At 40.7% G+C, this 23,062-nt stretch overlaps 1 long non-coding RNA gene across 2 annotated transcripts in view; it reads left to right on the forward strand.

The window, feature by feature from the left end:
- Positions 1-19,430, forward strand: part of LOC140695002 (uncharacterized) — a 34,212-nt gene extending 14,782 nt beyond the window's left edge. Inside the window, exons 3-4 of one of the 2 annotated variants that reach the window (XR_012070680.1) lie at positions 13,361-13,436; positions 18,986-19,098. This is a non-coding gene — a long non-coding RNA (uncharacterized lncRNA). Of the gene's footprint in view, positions 1-13,360; positions 13,437-18,985; positions 19,161-19,336 lie in introns of those variants that run through there. The other variant, XR_012070679.1, reaches the window with a different exon arrangement.
- Positions 19,431-23,062: the final 3,632 nt, after the last annotated feature.

The following is a 23,062-nucleotide window of genomic DNA, read 5'->3' on the forward strand; positions in this document are numbered from 1 at the left end:
TCTTTCTGTTCCACAGACAGGGAAATCTCAGTAGTTTTAATTTAACTGACTTTTTCTTCAACAAGTTCATATCTACAGAGAAACCACTTATTGAAGTTTTTATTTTAGTCATTATATTTGTATCTCTAGAATTTCTAGTTGGTTTTTATTATAAATTTTATTTATTGTTATTCTCTGTACAATGAGATGAGCACATAATTTAATCCTTTAGGCATGGTTTCTGTTAGTTTTTTGAACATATGTGTAATTGCTTATTTATGTCTTTGTCTAGTAAGTCCAGTGTCTGGGCTACCTCAGGGAGTTTCTGTTGACTACTTTTTCCCCGTCTGTTATGACCAAACTTTTCTGTTTCTTTGTACATCTTGTAATTTTCTGTTGAAAGCTGGACATTTAAAATATTACAATGTGGCAGATCTGAAAGCCTGATTTTCCTCATCTCCAGGGTTTATCGTTGCTTTCATTGTCATTGCTGCTGCTGCTATTTATTTAGTTACTTTCCTGAACAAATTCTGTAAAGTCTGTTTTCTTTATCATGCATGACCATGAGATCAGTGTGTGTGAAGAAAGCCTAGTTGTCATCACTGTAGTAATGATTGGACAGTGATTTCTTTCAATGCCTGGAGACAATCGTTTGAGCTGTTGCCAGGTGGCTGTGTGTCCACGTGCTGAGGGATGCCCTCAGCACCGGCATGCAGTCAGCAGCTCTTCCGTATCCTTTAGTTCTTGCTTATGCAGAACCTCAAGTTCAGCCAGAGTTGAAGGCTTAGGATTTTCTCAGATCTTTCCTTGCCATGTGCCACACATGTATATTACCTTCTACAATTCTCAGAATTTTTTGGAGCTTTTTAACCCTACCTTCACCCCCAGAACGTCTCATTAATCAATTTTGCCTTCTAAGTTTCCTAGTCAGCACGTAGTTAGCCTCTACTGGTCCCACTGCCTCAGGCAGTTGTAATGTTAGATACTCACTGCTGATTGTTTCCCACACACACTCTGGGGACAGGCTGTTTGCACAGCATGAGTTTGTGACAGGTCACATAGTGACAGCTCTCTGGGGGCGGATTTTTTGGGTAACTTTAAATCACTTCTGCCCCTACCTTGATTGTGAGACTATTGCTTATAAAGGCCACCATTTAGGTGAGGATACAGGGATGGGGTAGATCAAGTTACAATGCCTCAAAACTCACTATCTTTATGGAGATTTAGCTGGGTTTTTTTTCTCAAATAAAGAGTCCCCGAATTGCTGGAAGTGTTGGTTTAATTTCCAGAGTTCTACAGAGGTTAATTTTGACAAATTTTACAAAGCCATTGTCATTGCTTCATAGAGGAGTAAGTTTTCCAAGATGTTTACTCAGATAGTCTAGAAGTGTATCCCATTTGCATTTGTGTTTAACTGAGTTACTTGCAAGACTAACTAATTCTACAGCTCCAGCCCCATTCACATAAGGGTCCACCTGCATGGATTCTCCTACAGCAGTGTACAACCTGTTGTCAGATTGTTGTTTTTCTTATTAAAGTGTAGGGGTTTTTAAAAATATGCTCATGAATAGCCTTTTGTCATTGTTACACGTTACAAAACTTCCACTAGTCTGTAGCTATTTTTTCCCCTCACTTATCGTTGCTTTAATGAAGTTCTCACTTTTAAGGATTTTCAGTAAAGCAGTTTGTGGATGCTGATCACACGGGTGAGGCATTTAACTACTGTCTAAACCTCAGTCTTTGCTCTGATTCACTGTCTGGAACATCTGAACACATCTACTGAACCCCATATACCAATGGATGCTGACAGACCTAATTAAAAAAATGCTTTTTAAGTAAAGCAAAAAATATTAACTTTGACACTGGAAACGACAAATCTCAAATTTCCTAGCTGATCTTGCTTTCTGTGATCATGAGCTACATCATGTTTTTAGAGCCGACAGGCATATTGAACTACTGATTTTATTTCATCGGATTTTAGAATGCAGAACACATTTCAGGCCCACTTATAGTACCATATGTGTATCTTAAATGATATGTACATATGATGATGTCTTTATTATAAGTACCTTATTTTATTTTAAGTACCTACTGCTGTGCATCTCATTAAGGAAAGCTTGAAACTGCAGTACTGAAATTTTTCATACCACCATCATCCCATAGCATCTCTTTTCCACTTATATGTTGTGTGGCAGAATATTTTTCTGCTCCCTAGAAATGATCAATGTTGAAGGGGAAAAAAAACCCCTCCTCAAATAAATATACTCCAAATCACACACTTATCTGAACGATGGCCACCATTTTAGTCCATAGTCCACACCAATCCATCTAATCATACTGACTCAGAATACTCAACATAGACAATCCACCCCTGAATTCAGGGTCCTCAACACACGTTCTATCCCCTCCCCATTCCTTGTTGACTCTGACCTACTTTTGTCCAACGTGTCCTGCCAGTCTCTTTGCTACTTGACTGCACTTTTTAATTTTTACCTTTGAGTTCCAGGCTGCGCCTAGTGATTTCCAGAGAAACGCCAGACACTTGGCTCATCAGGAGGGGCGGTGAGGATTTCAGAAAGCTGTTAAACTAACTCACTTTCAGATAGTGAGTGGCTGTTGTGCGCATTCCTTCTAGATCTCTGCCATGCCGGCTGCATCCACCCCAGCAAAATAACGTAGCTCCTCCAACCACCTCTGCCTCCATTCATCTGGGTTTCTGCTTTCAGTGACACTCAGATGCTGCTGATGGGCAATATATATATATATATTTTTTAATTGAAGTATAGTCAGTTACAATGTGTCAATTTCTGATGTACAGCGCAATGTTCCAGTCCTTCATATTCACATATATATGTATGAATTCCTTTTCATATTTTTTTACTAAAGTTTATTACAAGATATTAAATATTGTTCCCTGTGCTATACAGAAGAAATTTAGTTTTTTAGCTATTTTTATATATAGTAGTTAATATTTGCAAATCTCAGTCTCTGATGGGCATTTTTAAAGCCACATCTGGAACCCTTGTTGCAGAAGTGTCTGAGAAATATATTTTCGACCTCATAGACTTTTGGTTAGGAAGTTGGAATAAAGGCTGACCTGGCTCACCTAACTTGTCTGCCTTTGTGAGTAAAGAGGTCTGGAGTTTCAAGTCCCAATGAAATGTCCTGGCCCTTCAGTAGCAAACTCTTAAAGCAACCAAAATGCTCCCGTCTACCAGAGCATGACTTGTCCTTAGACACTGCTGGACATAACCACCGATGTTGTCTAAGGCATCGTCTTCATCTGGTGCACACTTTCTTTAGATGTGTAATATCCTGATTAACAGGACAAGCTAGTTTGGATTCCCAAGGCCACAGGCAGCCTTCTGCCTGACTTTGGAGTATATATAGTCCTCTCTCAGATCAGCTAGAGCTGTCTGGTGTGTGCTTTCCCAGAGAATGTGGGTGCAGTGCTCCCCACCAGAGTCCTACCAGTTGTTTTATTGCAGGAAGAGAGAGAGTAAAAGAGACAGAACAGGAAGTTCTTGTCCAGCCTCAAACACAGTCACCCCCGTCCAGGGCTCTTGCTCTGGGACACACAGCAGTGCAGGTCAGCAGCGATGTGGCCCCGGTGTACTCCAAAACATGGTGTGGTTTTACTGGGCTATCTGTGTCTTTCATGGGCCCTGCAAAGTTCTCGGCTTTGTGAAATGGGGAACTAAGGAACTCCCACCCATGGCTGTAACTCCCAGGGTTTGCACCCTTACGGGTTTTGAGGATTTGCTGGCAACTCATTCTTTTTCACTGGGTCATTTCTCAGTTACACCTGCAATCCTGTGACTTCCTTATCAGAACTGCTCCTTACGTTCGGGATTTAGTGAAAGATGCCATTTTAGCCTGTAAGTTCATGTTCAGGGAGGAGGAGGAAGAAGCATAGATCAGAATTGCTGTTTTGCTTTTTTTATTATTGTTTTCATAAGCCATCTCCTGTTGTCGAATGGACACTGAGCAAATGAATGACTGTTACACTCCCATTTGAAAGATGAGAAAAACGACACTCAGGGAGAGGAGGCAAACTTCCTGAGTTTCCAAAGACCAAAAGGGATGAGCACAGAATAAGATCCCTGCAAATTTCTTGTCTGTCATTCGCCTTTAGGTCAATGACAGAGTGCCGTGTGTAGTAGTAAAGTTGTAACGTGCTTTTAAAAGGGTGCAGATGTTCTTGTTTTGTTTATAAAATCACAGTGTTTTGTCTGAGACTCTGAAAAAGAGAAATGGGTTAGTAAATGTTGGTTTCTCATCCTTGGCCCTTCCTCCCCTTCACAGATATGGACCCTTCCATCTGTAGCAGGAATAAGACAGCCCCAGCCTTGCCGTCTCATGAGATCAGTACTCATTCATTTCATTCCTGCCCACCAGTAGGTGATAAAGCACAGCGAGATTTTCATGTCCTGCTTCACTGATTCTTGTGAAATTAGGTGTTTGAAAAGGGAAGCTGCTTTTTTTTATATAAAGTGCAGTAATTTTCCTAGCAGAGAAGGAAATTGAGGATTTTCTTCATTGAAAATCAATAGAGATTTCAAGAGCATCTGTATTTCTGATGCATAGATTAAAATGACAAAATCTAGAGGGATTACCGAAACACAAGGAAGATACCAAAAGTGTCTTTAAAGAGCTTTTCTAAGACTGGGCTTTTAAAGAGACTGTTAGTTGACAGAGACCCTCTTCTCATCCATAGTCCCTCTCCTTAGGTTGGAAAGGGCCAGCGCTTCCCATGTGTGCAGTTCTGGTGCTTCAAGTGAGTTGTAGGGTAGGGCGGTGCACGTGGTGCTCCCTTCAGTTTGTCCATCCTAAGTAACCCCTGGCAGTCAGAGGGCGAGTGTTTTGCAACAACGTGAACCATTCACCATGCTCTCCGTGGTGTGTACTCATCTCAGCTCATCCAGGCTCAGGTGATGGCAGAGCAGAGAGTGGTGGCAAGAGGTCAGCCATGAGTAGCAGGAAGCAACTGGAGTCAGCTGGGGCCCAAGTGGCTAGGAGTTCCAGGTTGAATTCCCAGGACTTCCCACAGCTCATTCATTCAGCTAATACTTCTCCAGCACCTGTCATGTGCTGGTGCTTCATTGTGAACAGAACCAAATCCCTGTCCTCATGAAGATGACGTTCTAGTGGACATAAGAAATGATAAACGCAGAAGCAGATCCAGGTCAGGACACATGAGTGCTGTCTACTTTGGAGTGCACAAGGTGAGATCCTTTGGGAAGGAATGTATGATACAGGAAAATGTGGGGGAGAGGATGGCCGTATCCCAGGTCTTATTTGGGTCCCTGAGATGCACCTCGTGATGTGTGGGTCCTTGGTTTGCACAGGAACGAATCCAAGAGAGAGCCACAATTCAGTAAATGTAGATTTATTCAGAGAGATATATACTCCACAGACAGAGTGGGCTGTTTCAGAAGGCAACAGAAAGGCCATGAGGCGTGAGGGTTGGGTGCTCCAGTTTAAAGGAAAAGTAGATACACACTCCACAGACATAGTGTGGGCTGTCTCCCTCAGCAGAGAGAGCAGCCACGAGGTGTGGTTGTTAGTTTTTATGCACTCAGTATCTTCATATGCTAATAAGTGGGAGGAATATTCCAACCGCTTTGGGGAAGGTGTTGCGATTACCAGAAATTGGGCCACCACTCACCCTTTGACCTTTCATGGTCAGCCTTGAACCTGTCCTGGCACCTGTAGGAGTGCCATTTAGCATCCTGCTGTATTTCAGTGAGTGTGTATTGAAGCTCAAGTTCTACTGGGAGTTGACTTTTCCACCGTCTCGGTGCTAATGGCTGTGCCATTCTTTTAATGGCTGTGCCCTGCCCCCTTCCCTCCTGTCTCATGAAGGAGCTCTGGACTGATTGCACAATTGCAGAGCAGGGGACAGAGTGGAAAGAACTTTATAAGTGGAAGGTGGAAGGCAGTGTTGGTAGTAGAATTCTCAAGTCAATTATAAAGTAAGGGTCTTCTGTTTGCTGGGATTACCTGGTGTCACATTAGGGAGCTGTGAGCCTTGGGGACTTCAGTGAGTGGGTGGCTCACTGTATATACTGTGTTGCTTCTTAGGCGGCTCGAGAACAGTTGGCTTATATGTGACCCATTCACTCAAGCAGGGGTCTTTTTGGGGATTTTCTGCACTTGAGGCTAACATGGGTCACATGGGGGGGCAGGACCGGCCAGTCACAGCTTGGTCCACAGTCACCTAGTGCCCTCGTGGCTTTCATCCCATGGATGTGTCACCTCCCTCTCAATGGGGACAAGGTCAAAAGTGGTGGGGCAGCTTCTCAGTGGCGAAGGCATTGCTCTCCAGACCCAACACTCAACAGCATGGACCCCTGGTTTTGGCTACAGTCTTAGCTAGATGAGGCTGTTGAGTAGCTGAGCTCATGAGACGTGGGTGCCATGCTTCCACTCTCACCAAGAGCTCTACTTTTGAAGATTCTGATCAGACAGCCACAAATACTCCCTAGCCCATAAACAAGGAACAGTCCCTTTCACTCGGGGAAGGGCACACAGAAGGAGAACGGATCATCCCGAGAGCAGGAGAGGCCAAATCAGTCCTGCCCTCAGGGGTCTGAGAGACGAGCCAGCTCAGTTCCTCTTACTAGTGGTTTACTTGGAGGATCTGGGGTATTTTGGTGACCTGCAAGTGTCAGGAAATAGTACACGAGGGCTTTGTAGAATTTCTGGTCCGGTGTTAACTCACCCCATTGTAGCTGTTGTGCAAGGAAACAAAACTTGGTGGACAACAGGCCATGGCCTCTGCTCCCTGGTGGAGCCAGGAGATTACAATATTAAGAACGACTGCAGGGGCATCATTTCTATGTTGAGAGGCCAGATGGCCTTACATATCTCTCATGCTGGATGCCTAAGTTGCAAAGGGAAACTGGATTTCATCCAGCTCTCCAGCCAAGGAGGAGACCACAAGTGGCCTCCCCCACCAACTGTGAGCTCTTTGCCTCCACTGACAGCAGCATGTATAGCAAAAAGCTGGGCTGCCACCTGCGTTTCCGTGTAAACATCCGAGTAGCCACAACAATGGCCTCGTGAGCGATGGTGTGCCCAAGGAAGCGTTATGTGGGGCAGAGGGAGGAGTGCCGGGGTCAGACACCGGGAGGGCAGGCAGGCAGTGAGGACATCTGTGCAGCGCAGATGCCATGGAACTGAGCCAAAGGGAGGCTGGTTTTGGAGCAGGGAGCCTGGGCAGTGCCATGTTGTTCGTAAGAAGATCCTGGGCTCTGGATCCAAGAAGTCATTGGCTTGATTCCTGACCTCAACCCTCATCTTGGGCAAATGTTTGAAGCTTTCTGTGCCTCTGTTTCTTGGTGTCCCAGTTGGGGACAATAGTAGCAATTACTTCTGAGAGTCAGGAGCGCCTTTATAGATGTCATTTCATTACGCTCACATCAGCCCACAAGCACGGTGCTTGGTCCCCCGTTTTACACGTGGCAGACGAGTAACTTTTAATCAGTAATCACGCAGCTAATAATGGTCATAATCAGCATTTGAATTTGATCCCTGTGTCCAGATAATTTCTATTCTCACTCAGTATTACTGGAAAACTAGTAAAGTCATAACAAACACTGCTGGGAAGTGGGTGCTTGAAACATGTTTGTCATCTTTGCCATTGGGGAGTGTTGAGTTCACATTCCTCACAGCACTTCTGAGGCTCCCTGCGTCTCCGGCTGCCCCTGGTGGGGTCTACAGGGCTCTGGGCAGCTTCTCCTTGTTCTCTAACCCCAAGGCTCTCTGCTCTCTGCAGGTTGATTCTCAACCCTGACTGCTCGGTAGAGCTAGTGTCTAAAAACAAAAAAATGTGGGGAGGGTACGGCTCAGTGGTAGAGCACGTGCTTAGCATGCAAGAGGTCCTGGGTTCAATTCCCAGTACCTCCATTAAAATAAATAAAGCTCAATACTCCCCACAAAAAGAAAAGAAGTATTTAAAAAATAATAAAGAGTACAAAGGCCCCACTCCAGGCTGTGGTGCACTATTTTTTAAAGGCTCCCAAATGCATCCCATATGCAGGAGGGTGAGAGCTATCCCTATACACTTCTTGTGAGCTTGTCCACTCACACCCATTAGCCTCTTGAAACAGTAAAACTACTTGGCTCAGCCTAGAACTTTCTCCCGATTTCTAGAGTTTTATTTTCCTACTGCACATCTCTCCTGGAGCCCACAGGAACTCAGCCAGAACTGAATCAGTTGTCTCCTCTCATGACTTGCCCCTCTTCCTGCCCTTCTTTTTTTTTTTTAACATTTTTTATTCATTTATAATCATTTTACAATGTTGTGTCAAATTCCAGTGTTCAGCACAATTTTTCAGTCATTCATGGACATATACACACTCATTGGCACAATTTTTCTCTGTGATTTATCATAACATTTTGTGTATATTTCCCTGTGCTATACAGTGTAATGTCGTTTATCTAGTCTACAATTTTGAAATCCCAGTCTATCCCTTTCCACCGTCTAACCCCCTGGTAAACACAAGTCTGTATTCTCTGTCCATGAGTCTATTTCTGTCCTGTATTTATGCTTTGTTTTTGTTTGTTTGTTTGTTTTTGTTTTTTAGATTCCACATAATAGCGATCTCATATGGTATTTTTCTTTCTCTTTCTGGCTTACTTCACTTAGAATGACATTCTCCAAGAGCATCCATGTTGCTGCAAATGATATTATGTTGTCGGTTTTTATGGCTGAGTAGTATTCCATTGTATAAATATACCACATCTTCTTTATCCAGTCACCTGTTGATGGACATTTAGGCTGTTTCCATGTTTTGGCTATTGTAAATAGTGCTGCTATGAACATTGGAGTGCAGGTGTCATCCTGAAGTAGATTTCCTTCTGGATTCAAGCCCAGGAGCGGAATTCCTGGGTCATATGGTAAGTCTATTCCTAGTCTTTTGAGGAATCTCCACACTGTTTTCCACAGTGGCTGCACCAAACTGCATTCCCACCAGCAGTGTAGGAGGGTCCCCCTTTCTCCACAGCCTCTCCAGCATTTGTCATTTGTGGATTTTTGAATGACGGCCATTCTGACTGGTGTGAGGTGATACCTCATTGTAGTTTTGATTTGCATTTCTCTGATGATTAGTGATATTGAGCATTTTTTCATGTGCTTTTTGATCATTTGAATGTCTTCCTTGGAGAATTGCTTGTTTAGGTCTTCTGCCCATTTTTGGATTGGGTTGTTTATTTTTCTCTTATTGAGTTGTATGAGCTGCTTATATATTTTGGAGATCAAGCCTTTGTCGGTTTCACTTGCAAAAATTTTCTCCCATTCCGTAGGTTTTCTTCTTGTTTTATTTCTGGTTTCCTTTGCTCTGAAGAAGCTTGTAAGTTTCATTAGGTACCATTTGTTTATTCTTGCTTTTATTTCTTCTAGGAGAAAATTTTTGAAATGTATGTCAGATAATGTTTTACCTATGTTTTCCTCTAGGAGGTTCTTGCCCTTCTTATTTCAGGGAATGGCACTATAATTTAGACACTGCCAAAGCCAGAAAGCTGGCCGGCATCTTTGACCTCTTCCTGCCCTTCCATCACACCTGTGGCCAATCCGTCCACCTGCTGAAAAGTTTTCTTCTCTCTCCTCCTGGCAGGGCCTCAGCAGGCCTTCACATGAACCTGCCAATAGTCCTCCCTGCCTCTATCTTGTCTCTTTCTAGATCACTTTGCATGTCTCCTCTACCTTGGAGGCACACAGAGTCCTTTGTGATGTGCCCCTGTGATCTCTCCACCTGGTTGCCTCACCTGCCTCCCACACCCTGTGCTCGCTTCTAGACTATTTGCAGTTCCTGGAAGGGACCTGGCTCTCTTTGGCCTCCCTCCTTTGCATGTGCAGCTCCCCAGGGAGAAATGGCCTTAACATTATAAGTTCACCTGATCAATTCTAGGGCATCTCAGAGCTCACCACAGTGGTTCTCTCCTCTGGGAGAGCCTTGGCTACAGTTCCGGCTCCCTGCCCCGAGCACCCTCTGCTGACTGTTATCCAAGCCCTCTTAACACGCCTCCTCAGCCATCATTTCACAATGAGTCCTGTGCACCTAGGAGCTCCCGGAAGCAGGGACTGTGTCTTTTTCCTCTTTATTCTCAGAGCATTGTAGAGACTCAGGTACAATGGTGGAGGACACAGTGGTTATTCTGCAATTTCTCTAGAGTTGGGGCCTAGGGGTAACAGTCTGGTGGGAAGAAGGGCTTAGGGGATTCACCCTGAAGCCACATTTTCAATTAACATTTCATGTTGTTTTTGTCTACTATTTAAAGTTACGAGTCTTAAAACACAATGACGATTTCTAAAAATTACATTACCGATGATTGAGAAAAATGGCAGTTTTCCATATTTAAGAATATTATTTTAAGTTTGTGTGACTGGGGTGGTGGAAAATAGAAATGCAGGGGCTACTAAAGCATTCTCATCCCCTTCCCCACCCTCAGGTCCTTTGGACAGAAGAGACAGAGGGATGTGAGGAGAAGGCTTGGATGGTGAACCGTGCAGTGCTTTTAAATTGTGACAGTTACTTGTGCTTTTTTTTTACTTTTTTTTTAATGGAGGTAATGGGGCTTGAACCCAGGACCTTGTACATGCTTAGCACGTGCTCTATCACTGAGCTATACCCACCCTTCCCCCCGATATTTGTGTTTTTAGTGGGCATAATGTGCTGGTAGCAGGTACTTTAGCATCAGACACAGTCACCTGCCTCTGACCATCACGTTAATACCTTTCCCTTGAGCTAGAGAGCTAGTCTGTTTCCAAACGTTCAATAAATTATCTACATTTTCTTTTTTCTTAAACAAAAGGTATTAACTCATTTTTTTCTTTAGTATCGCCTATAAATAAAATGTGATTTTATTAACCATTTACCAAAGTGTTAAGTGTAATAAATATTAAGTACAGATTTCTGAAGCATCAGGCATCACTGAAGATCCACATTCTGCTGTTCTGTCTCTCTGTTAGTCACCTTACTTTTGGAGTTCTGGAAGCGGTGCCAGGCAGAACTTGAGTACAAATGGGAGACGGTTGAGCAGGAAGAACAAGTCTGGCCAGAATAGGAGGCGAGGTGTCCCCACGTGGAGATAGATGAGATTACCCAGGAAAAGCGGGCGCTGTTTAGATGCACTTTATTCTGTTTACTTCTGGACTTGTCAGCCTTGGCTGCGTGTTGGAATCACCAGGGGACCTTAAAAAATGTTGGTGCCTGGGTTCCATCACTGCAAACTCTGATTGTACTTAGTGGCCTGGGGGCGCATTCTGGCATAGGGAAGTTTTTAAAGCTCCTCTGGTTATTCTAATGTGCAGCCAAGTTGAAGGAGCACTGCCTGGAATGGTGGACACAGAAGAGAAGTGAGGTCCTTCCTTCATAATAACAGTAAAAAGGGGGAAAAGAAAAAGACTGGTATAAGTGTATATGAAAAGAGGCATTGATTTGTATCCTTTCATGACACCAATAAAAAATGCAAAATATAAATTAGCTGCAATGACATAGATGTAGAAGGAAAGACAAATTGGTTTTTATAGTTGACTCCCATTTTTTTAAATGCGCCTTCATTATTGTGGCCTCCTTTTCATCATAGACTAGGTGCCCCTTTGTCTTGAACTAAGTCCCGGTCACTGCTCCCCCTTCCTACTGGGATGTGCACAAAGCAGCATGGCTCTCATCCTAAAGTCAGAGAAAGGGTAGAAGAAGCAGGGAAACATTTGTTGAGGTGCCATCAGTGTTTGAGCAGTGTTTGAGCTAGTCATTTTACATAACTGGAAATGTAAATTTATTGCTGCCACTCCTGCTGCAAAATTAAAAAAATAAAACTGTATATCTTTGTATCAACATTCCAGAGCTATGAAAAGATGATTTTTGAGTCATTTGTATTATTGCTTCTTTCCATCAGCTGAGATAATTTAGAGCTGATGGTGCTTGCAGTCAGCAGCAGCAGGACAGTAGGTTGTGAGAATGAATAACTCTTGGGAAAAAAATGCTTTTACTAGGAGTATCTGAAAATGTCTCCAAATATAGATTTAATAAATTGAATCACAGATCTACAGAATGTTGGCACTGAAAAGATATGGAGGGAGCAGGTCAAACTCCTCTTTTCATAAATGGAAAAAAATGAGGTTCAGCTACCAATAGAAAGTGACATTTGTCTTTTACAATGTAATAAGCTTCTAATAATCCCCATTATGAATAGTTCCCATTGTTTACAACTGAAGATGGGGGTAAAAGCATATGTTGGTGAAAGACTGTACATTCAGAGATGAAAGCTGAATCTTAGACAAAATTAGATGTTCATAATGCTTTTGAGTCCTGAAAAACAAAAACTTATCATATTGGCAGCATACAAAAAATACTGAAGAGAAGTTTTTTGGTCATTTAAACTGCCAAGCTTAAATTTAATTTTGCAAGCTAATAAGTTTAAATTTTCATTGGGACATGCTTGTTGAAAAATTGAAGATGAAGACTCATTTAACTTTATCATTCTTCCTTATTTAAAAAATTGCCTTATTTTTTTTTAGTTTTTTATTTGAAGTATTTTACTTTACTTGAGAAAGCATGCTCCATTGTTTAGAGAGGCCAGCGTTGTGGTAGTGAGATCTTGCGAATGAAGTTGCCTAAATTCATATTTGAACACAGCAGCTTGCTTCCTGAGTGATCTTGGACAACTTAACTTCTCTGTGCCATAGTTTCCTATAAAATAAGAATAAGAGAGTTGCTTCTTCATGACAGTGGTAAGGACGGGTCGAAGTAATGTATAGAATCTACTTGGAAGGCTTCCTGGCACAGAGGAAGGGCCATGTACTTAGTTACAGCTATTATTATACTATATCTGGTTTTATAATCCAGTTAAATCTTGATTCTTGCTGATTTCATCTCTTAAAAAATTCTAAATATAAACTCTAAAATGGAAACTCTTAAACTTCATAGTTGTAGCTAATTAACACATAAATCTCAACCAAGAAACACACAGTGGACACCAGTTAGCTGCAGACAACTGTGATTCTTTCTGTCCTGCACAGACCCTAAGCTGTCATTACCTTCACTTCTGAAATCAAAGGCAAGCTAAGGAATAGAGCTTTAAATCTTGGCCTCATCAGGTGCTCAGACCATGGCAGGGAAACAGTTTACTGTTCACATGTGCATTTTCAAAAAATAGTATTAAAACGAACACTGTACATATTTTGTTGTGTGTTTGACATCGTTAACAGAAAAGAAAAGGAAAAAAAACAGGAAAAAACCCATGCATTTACAAACAAGGAGGCTATGTCTGAAATTTTTTTTTTATATTATGTTTAGGATTTACTGACCAGTTAGGAGAAATATCATTTCATTGGTGTAATCCCTTGATTGACTAAACTTGTTTTTTTAATTAGGAAGAAGAGCGTGTTCCCTTTACCACCTGGGGAAAGTGTATACATATAACCCTTTGTGCAAGTGCTCTTTTTCTGGGTAAGAACCTGCCACAGACTTTTAAAATCTAATGTGAAATGCTGAGAAAACTGAAAGTCAAGCTGGGAACTATGTAGTCTCATAGAGGAAACTTTTTCCAGAGAACATCTGAGCCAATGCAGGGCGCCGCTCTGGAGGTTCCACAGTCTCTTCTGCTCACAGTGCTTCCCCCAATTCTTTTCACCTCATTTGTTCAAATCAGATCAGTGGTTTAGGATTCTCCAGGGTCTGATTAAGAGACCAGATGGAGGCATTAAATTTCTAAAATTTTCCAAGTGTAACAACCTAGGTAAAATGTCTAAGAATAGCCTAACAAAAGGATAGTAGGAACTATCAAAAAATAAAAGTAAAAACTACTGAAAGATATAAAAGGTGCTTTAATCACATGATTCTAGATTAAAAGATCATATCTCCAAAATATCAGAAGTTATAAAATTGATTTGGGTTTATTGTGAATAAAATCATATTAGTAATATAAAAATTAATAAGATAATGAGAGTTTTACTAGTTCAAGAATAGCCAGATTATAAAATAAGGCAGGAAGTCCAGATATGGGCTCTGATATCAATAATAATTTAATATAAGTGATGGAAGGCATTACAAATCAGGGAGATAAATAAAGGTTATTCAGTGAATGAAACACTTGTTAGCTACTTGGGGGAAAAGAAAAGATTGAAATCATACAGTGAACCATATATTGTGATAAATTCCAGAAACATTTAAAAAGTAACACAATTAGAAAAAAAACTACAAATAAATATGGATGAGTATACAACCTCTAGATGGACAGTAAGTATCAGAGGAAATTATACAAAGATTTCCATGCATCAGAGCATCCTAATTTTAAACAAAACACCAGAGAATGTTGTTTGCTTACAAATCCGACAAGGGGCTAATTCCTTCAATACATAGAGAGTTCAGATCACTTCAAAGGTAACATCAAAATATCTCAGAAGCGTAGAAGGCAGAGAAGATGAACACACATTCGCAAAAGAAAAAATAGATGTCACACTTCAATGGTAATTCACTCAGTGCACATCAAAATGAAATAGTTTTCCACTTCTCAAGTGACACAACTCTGTTTATGAGGATGAATTGCCAGTGATCACCAATCCCATGCCTAGGTTACTGGATAATTTTTGTGAAGTATGGTTGATTTACAATGCTGTGTTAATTTCTGGTGTACTCCTCAAGCCTTCTTAGAAAGCAGTCTGGCAGTTGATATCAAGAGTCAAAAATATTCATATGTTTTAATCCACTAATTCAGCTTTGAAAAACTTTTAATCAGGAATTATTTCAAAATGGCAGGGAAAAGTCAGTATGGATGCAAGTCACAGACATACTTTTATATGTGTGTATATATATATAAAATCTCAGCCAAAATATTCTTCCAACTCTTCACAAAGTAGAATAGTATGCAGTCATGAAAAAGTGTGTCCATGAAAATATTTTATGACATGTCAAAGTGTTGCGCTTATGATAGATTGGAGAATTAAATTAATATATAAAATGATTTGTAATATACAAACAATGCACCATTCTGAAGGAATTATGTCTATAGGTTGAAGCATTATTCTTATTTTATTTTTTATTCATTTTCAGAGTTGGAGTCTTTTGATTGTAGGTGACAAAATCAATCTCCAATGTGTTTAAACAAAAACCAAGAAATGGGGATCCATGGGATTTATTGGTTCCTGTAAATGAAAACCTCAGGTCTGAGGTCTGGCTTCAGTCAAGGAGAGATACTCTAGCCCAGATGATGTCAAGGGCTGCTTTTGTCCTGTCTTCATTCTGTGTCCAAAGATGTCTCAGCATGATGCTTCTAGGCACGCAGTATCCCAGATCATCCATCCAAACCAAGACAGGTCTCTTTTGGCAGCTTCCTCTCTTGATAGAAGAAGCTTATGTTTCACATGGGCACCAGCATGTATCTCCTCACATAATAGTGGCTCTTCCTGGGTTATTTGCCAATTCTCCAATCATGTGCAAGGCCAATACAATGAGGGGTATTATTTGTCTTAAACCAACTGAGATCTACTTCTGGTGCTTCAGAAAGAGTGGGTCAATCGAGGTTAAATCACAGGACTAAAAACAAAAGGGAGGTTATTTATCCTAAAGCAAGTTCTGGGTCCTCTTCTAAGACTGGGGACAGATCCAGGACAGCAGTTCTGTCCACTACTGAGTACTTTCAAATTTTCTTTAATGAGCAAATGTTAAATTTATGATCAGAAAAGATGATAAATAAGAAGAAACTTGAGGAAGGAGAACGGAAAGCTTTCCTGTTTCTTAAGAAATAGTGAACCCATTAAGTGCTTGGAAGAAAAATGGAAATGTGTCAAGTTTGTAAAAGTTCTGAAATGAATTAGAATTGATTTTACAGACCATGTAGGAGACAGTGCTATACAGTTAGTGTGTCTTTGGGCTCTTTGAGTATTTCAGTACTTTCACTTAATAGTTGCTTCATTTGGGGCAAATTGCAACATCTCCATGTGGCTCTATTTCCACATCTGTAAAAGAGATATAATATTACCTTCCCCACAGGGTGATTGTGAGGATTTTGAAAAATAGATGTGTGCTGAAGCAATAGTAAGTATTTACGCATTCTTAAATATTATGTTTACTTAATACATAATTAAAAAATTACTATGCAGACTTTTAAAAAATGCATACTATTTAAATGGCCTATATGAGCTGTACAAGAGAGGAAGGCTTAATATACCTTCTATAATACATTTTTCTCAGCCTTAACTAATTTTCACATTTAATCACAAACACACCAAAAAGTTATTCCTTTCACAAGCATGAAGACTTAACTGTGAAGAAAAGGATGATGAAAGAGAGTAGAGGAGAAAATAAAATGCTTTCTCTACAAACTGATGGCTTAAAAACTAAGAAAAAACACCTTTTTAAGACTTTGGTCACCATATTCATAGCTTATACTTAGGTAGAGTTTTTCACATGCCTGCGGTTAATGTTCCAATTGTTTTCACAATTAGTAAATAATTGACTCATCACAATAGTCCTATAAATTGCTATTATTATCTCCCCATTATATGGGTGAGGAGATTGAAGCCCCTAGAGGTTAAGAAATTTGCACAAGGCCCCACAGCTAGCATCAGAGCTGGGATCCAGATGCAGGAGTGTGGCTCCAGGAGGGGCTTGTAAACACTCCCTCTGCTCTCCCATGCAGGTGCAAGCCAGCCGCCTGCTATTACTGTAAATAACATGATGTGGTTCACTTAGTCCTGAAATTCACATTCTTTGTAGCTTTCTCTCTGGGGCACCCATCAGGAGCAGCCAGGGACACTGAGTACATGCTTCTGGACTATGACCAAGAAGGTAGATGGAAGGAAAACTGTTTAAAAATGGGATCTTTAATGTTCATTCTTCAGTGGCCAGAAAAAAAACCTGCCTAGTGAGGAACTGAAACCCTATTAGCCACGTGCAAATTTTGCTTCAGACACCCCCGCTGCCCTTGGGTCCACACAGTCAAAACTACTGTGGATTAGGGACATGAATCTTGTGCAAATGCAGGGAGTAGGAATACCTGCCATTTCAAGATCTCAAGGAGTATGAAAAGCATGTGAAGCTTTCATCAGCAGAGACCTGCTGTCACTCCCACTATTTCCCTCAGGGCATGTCCACAGCTTCACTGGTCCTATTCAGAATGAAGACGACAGCTAGCACCTGCTGACCCCTGAATCAGTGATAGGTTCTCCCTTGAAAGGAAGCATATCCCCTTCATGGGTTACAACTAGTTCATAACCTAAGTAATTCTACAGATGTAGAAGGGCTACTTTCATTTGTTCTGCTATCACAGACTTCCCTCCAAAAGATCATGCCACCAGTTACCCCATTTTCACCCATTAAAATATACTTAACAGGCTTCCTTCTTTAGTGCAGTTTTAGATTTACAGAAAAATTCACAGAAAGTGGAGTTCCCATATATTCCCTATGCCCTGCACACAGCTGCTCCTGCTGCCAGCGTGTTACATTAGTGGATGCACTCATTCTTTTTGACATCTTTCATTCCTCCTCCCCTAAAATTTAACATGACTGATATTCACGTCTCTTATGGCATTTACGTGCGATTTATATCACTTCTCACGTTTATGTGAAGTTTACAACACATGCATGTTTTCTGTTTAAGCTGGGTTGGGGGCAAGTTTTCTGTGTAAAAATACGATCATTAGTGAGTCTCATGCTGCTGGGTTCTTGGGTTGTCAGGTCCTGTTAACCATTGTTTCAGTTATTGGGATCATTGTCTACGGACTTTCAGTGTTCATTGTATTTCCTGCAAAACTTCCCAAGAACCTGAATGGAACAGACCCAATCCAAAAGTACCTGACTGTGCAGGTGGGCCACGCCCATCACTGCTTCCCATATCAGTTTTATCATCATGGTGACCCTGAACGCCATATATGAGAAAGTGGCAATCATGATGACTGACTCTGGTAAGCTCCTCCTGCAGCTGAGATAATTTCTACACCAGTTTTAGAACCAGGTCAAAACAGAGACTATCTTTTAGGCACTTCAATTGCAGTACATTACAGTCTTTAGTTAACTTCAACTGCAAACCTATTTTCTCTAGCCTATATGAGAAGTGAATTAGCTCCATTTTTGCATTAGTAAAAGGGACAAAGGAAGCTTTAGAATGTCCAAGCTCTGTGTAAATATGTCAGTGCTTAATAATAATTTCAATTACATTAGATAATGTACCCTGTTGTTGAAAGTAAATAGTCTCTGTATTGCAAATAAGTGGAAGAGGGTCGTGGTTCCAGTGGCAGATTTGCTTGCGCGTTACGGAGAGGACAAGTAATCACACTGTTATGTGTCTTCCCCCCATGCTGTTCCTGTTAGTGTAACTCCATTCTCATCAGCTGCAGCTTCTATAATAAATGTTTCTTCTCTCTGGCTTGTATCCCACCCAGCGGCTTAGCGGCCTAAGTTAAGTGCTTCCAACACATTGCATGTGGCTGGGTGGTCCTCCCAGTGGTCTGCTCAGTGGTCATCTTCTGAAAATACTAAGACCAATTCAAATTCTGAACTAGGAGGATGACCCGTTTTATGGTCCCCAAATGCTTCTAGCAAGTTGCCCCGTGTTTCGTTTGTCTTCTTCAATAGTCCTACCTTACTGCCTTTCAGGGAGACAAGAGAATATTATCTAGCAGGATGTTTAGAAGTAGCTTTCTTTCAAATTACACCTAACAGAGGACAGTTCTTGCCCATTGGATACTGTTGTGCTTATAAATTTTAAGGAACAGGTGACTTTTTTTTTTTTTTTTGCCTTGTGGGATATCACTTTCTTAGTGGGAGAAACTCTTAAAACAGTGTGTACAGTTGGAATTAACATAGTGGATATGTTAAGAAATTCAAAACAGCTGGTATGAAAACAGTGTGAATTGTGTGTGTGTATGTGTGTATATATGTATATATATATATATACACACACACACACATATTAAATGTGTTAACTCATGTGTCCGTGGCTTTGATTAGGGTCTCAAAGCCGTTCACAGTTTTACAGACTTACCTTTTCTTTATTCTAGCTGCAGAGCTCCCAAGGACCAGACTGACTATGAGAACAACCCAGCCATGAAGGTGTTCTTGTTCCATTTTGTCAACTACTACTCCACGTGTTTCTACATCACATTCTTTAAGGGCAGATTTGTGACTTATCCATGAGATCTGGTGTATTGGCTGTAAAAATACAGAAATGAAGAGGTGTGAATACAGATATGTGTTCTGAAAATCTAACCTGTTTCAGGTTTTCTCTTAGTTGCCCAATGAAGAGTGTCTTTACTCTCTGCTCCTTAGATTTTTTTAGGCATAAAATAATGACTTTATTTCATGTTAGAGCTATCTAAAATTTAAATGAGATTTTCTTTCTAATATTCCAGTGTGACCCATGTGATGTCTCCTTGAACTGATGACACAGCTGACAATAATCATGGGAGGACAGCCCATCTGTAATAACATACAAGAGGTGTTAATTCCATGAGTACTCAGTCATGTGATCTTGGGTGGGTGAGAATGGCCCACCCACCCACATCATTTTCCTGCATGCCCATCTCTAGAACAGTGGAGACTCTCTGCTTATTAAATCTCTCCAGATAAGATGATCCAGCCAAAAGTATAAACGTACCTGATGTTTAATAATTATGTTTAAATACCTTCCTTTTTATGTTTAACATAAATCCCCAAGTGCTATAGTCTCTGCTTATTAGCCCACCACTGGGGACTGACTGATCAGAGCCCATTGAGAGATGGCCCTTTTTGGGGCCATGAACTTAGTTTTCCCACAATTTCCTGCAAATTTCTCCTCCTTTTATATATGCATTTAAAAATCCATAACAGGAATTTGTTGAGTGCCTAGTATGTGCTAGTCACTGTATTAAATGTTGTACATATATGTATGTGTGTGTGTGTGTGTGTGTGTGTGTGTACAAGTTAATCACCCAAACAATCCTTATTCTTATCTTCCTTTTGCAAATGAAGATCCTGTGGCTTAAAGAGGGTAACTGATATGCCCAAGCTCTCATTGCCAATAAGAGACCACTGTGGGACTCAGATGTAAGACACTATCTCTCTGAATCCATGTTCTTCTAAGAAGAGACTCTCTTAGGGTCCTAAGGCACAGGGTTACATAAAGTTTTAAGAGACACTTGTCTAAAATAATAACAACAGAGGTTTTGACTTACTGTTCTCTTCCTAAAATGAGAAAAGCAGATGTTAGCAAAGGTCACACTGTCCTTTTGATTTTCACATAAGCCCAATCCCACATCAAAGTGGACAGTCCAGTGTTATCTGCAATTTCTGAACATTTCAAGGAGCTTACTCTATTCACTTTCTGTTGCTGTTGTAACAAGTATCCCCAAACGTCATGGTAGTAGGAAGAGAAAAGAAAAAGTCTCTACTAAACAACGCAAATTTAAACTTGTAGTTTTCTTGAATGCAGAAGCCTGCTGAAGTCAAAGTGTTGGCACGGCTCTTTCTGAAGGCCTCAGGGGAACCTGTATCTGACTTTTCTGGATTCCAGAGACCACCTGCGTCTCTTGGCCTGTGACCTCTTTTCTCATTCTCAAGGTCAGCATGGTTGTGTGCCTCTGACTCTGAACCTGTGGTCAGATCTCCTCTCCTCTCTCCCCTCTTCTGCCTCTTTCTTCCTCCTTTAACGACCCTGGTGATTACACTGGGCCCAAATCTATAATCCAGCTGGTCTCTCTTAGAGTCGACTGGTTAGCAACCTTAACCACATCTGCAACCATAGGCCCCCTTTGCCAGGGAATCTGACCTCTTCCTATGTTCTGGGGATAAGGACATAGACATATTGGGGGGGAACATTTTTCTGCCTACCACACTAACCATTTTAAGATAATTTCTGGCTTTGAGTTTCTGTTATCATGAAACTGTTGAACTTTCTTCTGTCTTGCCTTCCACACCAGCATTCTGCTCCTGGCCAACCTAACTGCAGAGCTCGCCCCTCTCTGTGGTGTCCCCCAAAACCACTTACACAAGCAGGTCTTACTGTTGTTTGGAGAATGGGGGAGAAATTCAAACAACTTGAATTTTGAAATAAAAAACCTCCATCATTTTAAAATCTTCCATGCCACTATAAAAATATTTATTTTTTTAACTTTGCTTTTTAATTTTTAAACTATTTTAAACTTTGTAACTTTTTTAAACTTTATTTTTTCTTATCATCCTTCATTGTAGGCTCCAGAAACCTGCTCTTCTGCCCACCGCATCCAAGTTCCCTTTCATTGTTTCTCCTCCCTTCACTAACCTTCCTTCTCTCTAGCTTATTACCAAGTTTCTGTCCATTCTCTTTATAGGGCAGTTAAATTATTTTTTCTTTCTTTCTTTCTTTCTTTCTGTTTTTGCAGAGTGAACACCTTTGCGTGTCAGTGTGTCCTTCCACATTTCTTCATAATGGCTTCATCTTTCAGTTTCAGTATGGATTACTGGGGTCTGTCTCGAAACAAAGGCATTTCCCTTGTCCCCCAGCTCACCACGCCCCTCAAAAAAAGATTCTGATCTTCGCTGTGAAATGAATCTTCTTTTTCCCTACTGTGCAGTAGACAATCCGTACCCTGAGCTCACAGTCAGATATTTCCAGAGAAGTAAAAGTAGGTCATGTGCAAATAATACTACTTTTCTCTGTGAAAAGAAATACAGCAGATAGAGGAAATACTTAACTCAGATTACTCAAAAGCATTTCCTGAAGGAAATAAGTAAATTATTTAACAATAAATTTTGTTGAATCTGGTTATCTGTGAGCTATTTTTACCAATCAAGGAGGATATATTTCCTAAACTGGTACTGAGCAATTCATGTGAAATGAAACTTGCTCACATGAACTAGTTTAAAGTAAAGGATGCATTATAGTATCTGTGGTCTGTTTATACCTTCACTTAAATAAGCACATTGTTCTAGGTTCCAGTGAGCTGAACTTTGCCTCCATGTATTTCTACTATGGGCTAAAATATTTAGGGAATTTATTTTGAATTTTGTTTCCCTTTTTTGAAAACCAGGAATTCTGAATTGTAGCCAAGTTCAAGGGTGGCTTGTTTTTTCCTCACTGCCTCTTCTCTTTGTATAAGTGCAGTTTCCTTCTTAATTTTTCATATAAAATCCTACCATACCAAAGATCTATCAATTACTCTTGCTGCACCAAAACTATACCCATTCTCAAAAATACATAGGAAGGGAAAAGAAAACTTATCAAAATTAGCTACTATTTTCATGCTATTTGAATATGTCTAAAGGAACATAATGAAATGAATTTCACCATATCTCACCTGCCTCCACCCCCCAATCCCATGTGGGGTTCTTGAGTAGGATTCTGGGAGCAAATGAAGGAAAGTGATGCCGTGATCCAGGCTCCCTCTGGGGTCTCCCCAGCACTTGGATTGGCACTGGTATAAAGTAGGTCTCAGTCCGAGCCAGCTGAGTGAGTGAGTGACTCACAGGCATCGAATGTGTAAAATCAGTGAATTAACAGCATTCTTTGTAGGACTCAGAGAATAAGCTGAGTGCCCTGTGGCCTTCCCAGCCTCACATACTATTTTGATGTTGGGGTCATTTCTGGGAATGTTATTCTGTACTGGACAAAAGGCTAGTACAATTCCAGGGTTAAGCAACTTTCCTAGGGAAATTTTATGATAAAATATTAAGAAAAATAGTTAAATGCCCCAAATGACATAGCATTGTCCTTTGGTGTTTAGATAATGTATGGCTGTAATTTTCTTACTTTATATGTTTTCTACATTTTCCACTATGTGTATGCACTACTATATAATAAGAAAAACAAATGTTTAAAAGAGAAAATCTCTCTTCTCCAGATATGATTTGGTTAGAGGATGAGTCAGATACATATAATAAGAGAATCTTATTTACATGTGTCCATAATTCACTCTTTAAATTCAGGAACAGGAAACTCAGGAATGAAATAGATTAAGAGAATCAAAGATACTTGTATTCAAGATTAGCAAGTAGGAGTGTCCTCAACAGAAATGGTGATAATCAATAATGCAGGGATTAAATGTGATAATGAAGGTACAAAGACAACATGAAGTAGAAAATGCCACGTGGCAAGCACAGAGTAAAGGGCAATTTACTATGAT

Source organism: Vicugna pacos, unplaced genomic scaffold (genome assembly GCF_048564905.1).
Source record: "Vicugna pacos unplaced genomic scaffold, VicPac4 scaffold_118, whole genome shotgun sequence".
Classification (NCBI taxonomy): Eukaryota; Metazoa; Chordata; class Mammalia; order Artiodactyla; family Camelidae; genus Vicugna; species Vicugna pacos.